The 7015-nt window shown below is 34.9% G+C and overlaps 1 pseudogene; it reads left to right on the top strand.

Moving 5' to 3' along the window:
• Nucleotides 1–2214: 2214 nt before the first annotated feature.
• Nucleotides 2215–3973, top strand: LOC114494864 (annotated as a pseudogene).
• Nucleotides 3974–7015: the final 3042 nt, after the last annotated feature.

The following is a 7015-nucleotide window of genomic DNA, read 5'->3' as shown; positions in this document are numbered from 1 at the left end:
TGACAGATTTCTGTACTCTCAGGCGAAGATGTGGTAGGAGGTGACCTTTGCCAGGAGTCTGCCGGGTGGGGGTTGGGGCGGGTGGCAGGGTGATTGACAGAGGGGAAAAGCCCTCCTACTCCCTCCCAGAACATGGTGGCAGGGGGAGGTAATCTGGCCAGGAAAAACATGAGACTGGCTGGGAAATCTGAACCTTTCTAAAGCACGTGGAAACTTGGGCCAGGAGATTTAAACAGAGGGACAGCAGAGACTTGGCCCTTCTCTTCCTCTGGGATCCACAGGGGCATGTGTACCTGAGCGCTGGCAGTACCTAGGCAAGTGCCGGGTGTAGTAATTGGAGCTCCTGAAGGACTGTCTTCAGCGGTTGGCAGTGGACCCAGGTCCCCAGAGTGGGAAGATGGCATAGTGATAGTAGTGCCTGCCTCACATGCAGACTCCAGGAAGGAACCCTGAAGCCAAAGAAGTATCTGTTTAGCATCCTCAGTCTGCCAATAAGGGCTGACCAGGATTTCTAGACACTGTTTCTGGTTCCGGGAGCACCTGTGTGTTGTCTGTGTCAAATTAATAAGACCTTTTTCCTTCCCCACCAACCTTTGTTTTATGCTCATGTTTGGCTGTGGGCAATCGAGCCACACTTTTGTTCAGTAATAATTATGTTATTCTAAGCAGTTTTGCCATAAAGGGAGGGTTAGGTACTCCTTGGTGTGGTAATTCCATATATAATGCCTCAACTAATTAATTAAGTACTTTTAGTTAATAATTTAATAATTCGTGACAATAAATATTTTTAAAAGCTGTATCTCGTGTTTTCAAAGTGAAGCCCACACATTTTTAAAAAGTGCATTACAGTTTAATTTTATAATATTAGCTGTAATATATATGTAAAAGAAAATTAACTTAGATTGTCATAAACATTTACCTCAGTATAAATTGTTAATTTTATTGTTAATCCCAGCACTGGGATTTTCTTTTCCTTTTTTTTTTTTTTTTTTTTTGCCACCTTGGTCTTTAACCTCTGGGGCCAGTATAAATGTATAAAGGATGTGATGATTAAAACGTTGCAAAGTATAACAAACTCACTGTACCTGTTTATTTCTCCCCTCCTACCCTAGTTCTCTTAAAACATTTATTTCTAAATGTTTCTCTATCTCCTAAACTTGTCCTCTAGACTTCTCAAGAATTTGTTAAAAAAAGAAATATAAAAGTAAGAAAATAGACTGGAGAGATTTCCATTGTTCATCCCACCCATCCTCAACATCACCCCAGGCCTTAATAAGTAACAAATGGAATGCAAGGGCTTAGCACAAGAATTATCTTTCTATTATTAACCTAAGAAGTGAGGATATTAAAAAACAAAAAACGAAACGAAAAGAAAAGAAAAGAAAAGAAAAGAAAAGAAAAGAAAAGAAAAAAAAATTCCCTGACTGGTATGGCTCAGTGGGTTGGGCATTTGTCCTGCAAGCCAAAATGTTGCCAGTTCAATTCCCTGTCAGGGCGCATGCCTGGGTTGCACACCAGGTCCCTGGTTGAAAGTGTGCAAAAGGCAGTCAATCAATGATTCTCTCACACATTATTGTTTCTCTCCCTCTCTTTCTCCCTCCCTCCACTTCTCTCTAAAAATAAATGAAATTAAAAGAAAAGGAAATGAAGATAAACTTAAAGCCAAGAAAATTTGGAAAAAACACATTAACCATGAGTAGAAGGATGAACTCTCTAGAATATGCTTAATAAGGCATAAGTATAAATAATAACTGTATGATTAGTTCTCAGAAGGGTAGAACAGACTAGGAAGTTGATATATTAATGAATTTTAAATTTAATTATACATTTTTTGTTTTTTTCAGGTAGGAGGAGTGTGTTTATGTTTCTAGGTTTGTGAACTGTTTACACAGAAGACACATGGGAATCTAAGACATTTCCTCTAACTGTGAGTATATTTTTAGAATAGCCTTAGTAATGCAATAGACATGGAAAATACTATTTTCATACCTTATCAAACTTTTTTGTTAGAATTCTCCTAAATTTAACAACAAATATTTTCTTGCAATAACTACATTTATTCAGTAAAAATAGAAATACGTAAAAAAAAAAAGAAGAAGAAACAGCCTTGGCCCCTGATTCCTGACTGTAACTATTGTTTTCATTCTAGATTTTAATCATGGGATTGTCATTGTTCCTGGGATAAAATGTTCCTGCAAGGGCATTTGAAGGTGATTTATTAGGGCAATGTTACATGCTTTAAGAATTGAAAGCAACTTCTTTGCAACATGTTTGCCACCAGAACACAGGTGTCATGAAAACCACACAAAGTCAAACCCCAAATGGAAAAGACTCATATCAGCACCATTGTCATTAGACATGTAGATTCTGGTGAGTCCACCACTACTGGCCATCTCATGTACAAACATGGTAGGATCAACAAAAGAACCATCAAAAAATTTGAGATGGAAGCTGCTGAGATGGGGAAGAGATTCTTCAAGCAATGCCAGGACCTTAGATAAACTGAAAGCTGGACCTGAGTATGGTATCACCATTGACATCTCCCTGTGAAAATCTGAAACCAGCAGGTATTATGTGACCATCATGGATGCCCCAGGACACAGAGACTTATCAAAAACATGATTCCAGACTCATCTCAGGCTGACTGTGCTGTCCTGATTGTTGCTGCTAGTATTGGTGAATTTGAAGCAGGTATCTCCAAGAATGGGCAAACCCATAAGCATGCTCTTCTGGCTATCACACTGGGTGTGAAACAACTGATTGTTGGTGTTAACAAAATAGATTCCACTGAGTCACCCTACATCCAGAAGAGATACGAAGAAATTGTTAAACAACTTACCACTTATATTAAGAAAATTAGCTACAGCCCTGACACAGTATCATTTGGGCCAATTTCTGATCGGAACAGCAACAACATGCTAGAGCCAGGTGCTAATATGCCTTGGTTCAAGGGATGGAAAGTCACCTTTAAAGATGGTGATGCCAGTGGAACCACACTTCTTGAAACTCTGGATTGCATCCTACCACCAATTCATCCAACTGACAAGCCCCTGTATCTACCCCTCCAGGTTGTCTACAAAATTGGTGGCATTGGTATTATCCCTTTGGGCTGAGACTGGTGTTCTCAAATCCAGCATGTTGGTGGTGATCTTTGCTCCAGTTAATGTTAGAACTGAAGAAAAGTCTGTTGAAATACATCATGAAGTATTGATTAAAGCTCTTCTTGGGGACAAAGTGGGCTTCAGTGTCAAGATTGTGTCTGTCAAAGATGTTTGCCATGGCAATGTGACTGATGACACAGCAAAAATGACCCACTAATGGAAGCAGCTGGCTTCACAGCTCAGGTGATTTTCCTGAACCATCCAAGCCAAAGCATTGCTGGATATGCGCCTGTGCTGGGTTGTCACACAGCTCATGCTGCTTGCAAATTTGCTAAGCTAAAAGAGAAGATTGATTGTTGTTCTAGGAAAAAGCTGAAAGATGACCTAAAGTTGTGAAATCTGGTGATGCTACAATCATCAATATGGTTCCTGGCAAGCCTAAGTATGTTGAGAGTTTCTCTGACTGTTCATGATGAGACACACGATTGTTTTGAGTGTCATCAAAGCAGTGGACAAGAAGGCAGCTGGAGCTAGCAAAGTCACCAAATCTGCCCAGAAAGCTCAGAAAGCTAAATGAATATCACCCCCAATACCTGCCACCCAGTCTTAGTCAGTGGTGGAAGAATAGTCTCAGAACTGTTCATCTTAATAAGCCATTTAAGTATAATAGTAAAAGGCTAGTTAATGATACAATGCATTTTAAAACTTTCAGATTCAAAGGGGAATGTTTTTTGGACCATTTGTGTTTGTGTATATGTGTGTGTGGCAGTTTTCAAGTTATTAGTTTTTAGAATCAGTACTTTTTAATGGAAACAACTTGACCAAAAATCCATCACAGAATTTTGAGACTCATTAAACAAACTTTAATGAGAGAAACAAAGTTTAATGAGAAAAAAATCAAAAACATAAAATCTGTGATAAAAAATAAGAATACATATTTTAACAAATTGTTGATGAAATATGTTTTTACCAGTGCCCAATATTTTCAAGAGGAATCTGAGGAATTAAAAAAGTATGATTTTATACTTTTATTATTATCTCATTCATGATTTTAAAAACATGCTCAATAATTATTCAGAAAAACATTACCAAAAATAAATTCGTTTTTTTCTTTTACACTTGAATAGTGTCATCAATATCTACTGTAAACATTCAGTTAAGGCTTTTAATCTTATAGGTGAGAAAATGACATACTTTGCCAGTACTATATTTTTAACATGATTTCAGTAACATCAATATTATTATAATTAATAATTACATCATGCTGCAGAAGGAAAGTACAGAGAAGGTTGGAATTAACATGCACGGCACACCATTGTGATATCAATACTCATTTTACTGTTCAGATTTTTTTAAGCTAATAGCTGTCAAAAATACCCATTATAGGCTAGTCTATAATTTGTGGAAGTCAAGTAATACATTTTTTCTGAAGGTATAATGGATGCTCCATGGAGCAATTATTTTAGAAAGACAACTTCATCTCAGCTGTCTTGTGCCAGCAGAACTATTTAAGAGCCCAAGATGCATAATTCAACATGGAAGGGCTGTCAGAGTTGAGAATACCTTTAAATTATAAAAACTTAGCTCCACAAGTCAGTTATAATTATAATGGAAATGTAGTTTTCTGTCATTTTATATGGCAAACATCTCTCAAGAAGCAATTTCGCGTGTTAAAATATTTTGGCAAAGTGACTTTTGATTCCAAAGGGATACAGATTATCTGGTTTTTATACCTGAATATTTTTCTTACAAATTGAGTTTAACAGCCCATACTGCTTAAGATGGCAAACATAAGAGTACAATTAAAATCCCATTGGAAAATCTCAGGGAGACCATAGGCAACAGTAACTCACCAAGACAGGTCTGGTTATGCACAAAAATATATTATTATAATAGCAAAATATGACAGGCAGTTCTTCATCTGACTTCCAATTATTTTACATTGCAAATATCTGAATATAAATTCAGTTTCCATTTTAGATGGTCTCTTTTCCTAGCAAGTATTTTCATAATTAAAAATTGAAGTGAGGAAGTAATTGTTCAAGACCTTCCTGGGTTCTGAGGTTTATTGCCTTTGACTACTTACCCAAAACTTTCTACTATCCAGGTGGGAAATTTGTCTTCCTCTTGTCCTACAAAGCTTTAACTATCATGGGGAATTAAGAAAATAATCATTTTGTTCTTTTACAATATAAGTTACCAAATAAGAGTACAGTAACATCTATTACATATTTCAAGTCTTACTGTAAATTTCAATAGATGGAATGTTAATATGAGTCCAGATTCTGCAGTTGTATTACACCCAGTTTCAGAAACAAGAGTTATACTGAACATTCAATTTTGCAAATTACCATTAAAAATACTTCTTGAGAACCCTGGCTGGGAAGCACAGTTGGTTAGAATGTCATCCTGATAAACCAAGATTGCAGCTTTGATCTCTGGTCAAGGGCACACACAAGAAGTAAGCAATGAATACATATATAAATGGAACAACAAATTGATGTCACTCTCTCTCTTCCTTCCTCTCCCTCTCTAAAAAAAAAAAAGCAATAAAAAATACTTCTTGAGGACAATGAGTGTATTTGTTAACTTTATATTAACATTTTTCTCATATTGGGCATAACAGTAAACTGTTATTCTTTATTCCAATTAATTTGAATAAATTTTAAATGATTTATTACATATGTGTATCTATAATATTTTTACTTTAAGTGAATATAATTGTGTGTTATTATTCAAAATATTTAATCGCCCAATTAAAAAATCAAATCAGAACTATTACCAATTAAAGTAGATTGAGGAAAATAGGTAACTTGAACTTTATTATATTTTCAATTCAGCAAATGTTTGTTGAATGAATACTATGTCTGAAGTGTTTTTCTAGCTACTGGGAATACAGCAATAAAAACCAAAGACGCAAATTCTTTTTTTCATTTGGTTTTTAACACTCATCTAAAAGAAAAATAGAAAATGCAGTTGGTGCCCTGCATGGCTCTGTTGGTTGAGCATCATCCTGCAAAGCAAAAGTTTGATTTCAGGTCTGGGCACATGTCTGGGTTTCAGGCTAGGTACCAGTTGGGGACCTATGAGAAGCAGTCAATGAGCTGATGCTTCTCTAACAGGTCAGTGTTTTTCTCCCTCTCTTTCTCCCTTTCTTCCCTTCCTGCTAAAAATAAATAAATTAAGTTAAAAACAATAAAATGTATAAGTCAATGGATTTAGAAAAAAGAAAATCCAGTTGGCTAAACAAAAGTTTCAGGGATAATATATTTAATTTAGATTATTTTATTATAAGTTTTCAATAATTTCTAGAAATAAAGATATAATTCAATAAAACCAGAATATTATTTTTTTTCTATTTTAAAAGTTAAAAAAATAATTACCCTAATATATGTGAAATAACTGAAACTAAAAACAAAAGCATTTGAAATAAAAGGGGTGAAAGAAATAAAGAAAGCTATATTTGTACTTATTTTATGCTCATTGCTTTAAATTTTATTATATATTTTAATATACACAGTTACACTGAGGAGTGTAATTTTCATTCTTTATTTAAAAACTGAGAATTACAGAGTTAAGTGATATTCTCAACAGTCTGTAAGGTTAAAAAATAATTAATCCAGGTATTTCTAATTCTTCAACTTCTACCAAATTATTTTTTTTAGGAAATGTTTATAGATCAAAAAACATGAAATGATATTTAGAGATGCATTTATTCTATGTCTTTGCCTCTGAAAAGAATCTGTCATTCCTATGGAAAACAAGTTCTCCAAAAGAATATTTTAGAAACATTTTAATATTATTTTTGCAAACACCTGGAGTGTGTCCTTTCCTCTTTTATGTTGAACTTTTTCTTAAACCCATTTACAAATACACACAAATGTCTTTACAAAAATCATCAAGGATTTAAGTTA

This window comes from Phyllostomus discolor, chromosome 4, assembly GCF_004126475.2.
Source record: "Phyllostomus discolor isolate MPI-MPIP mPhyDis1 chromosome 4, mPhyDis1.pri.v3, whole genome shotgun sequence".
In the NCBI taxonomy this organism is placed as follows: domain Eukaryota; kingdom Metazoa; phylum Chordata; class Mammalia; order Chiroptera; family Phyllostomidae; genus Phyllostomus; species Phyllostomus discolor.
The sequence above is the reverse complement of the archived record's forward strand: the minus strand, read 5'-3'. Positions and strand labels throughout refer to the sequence as shown.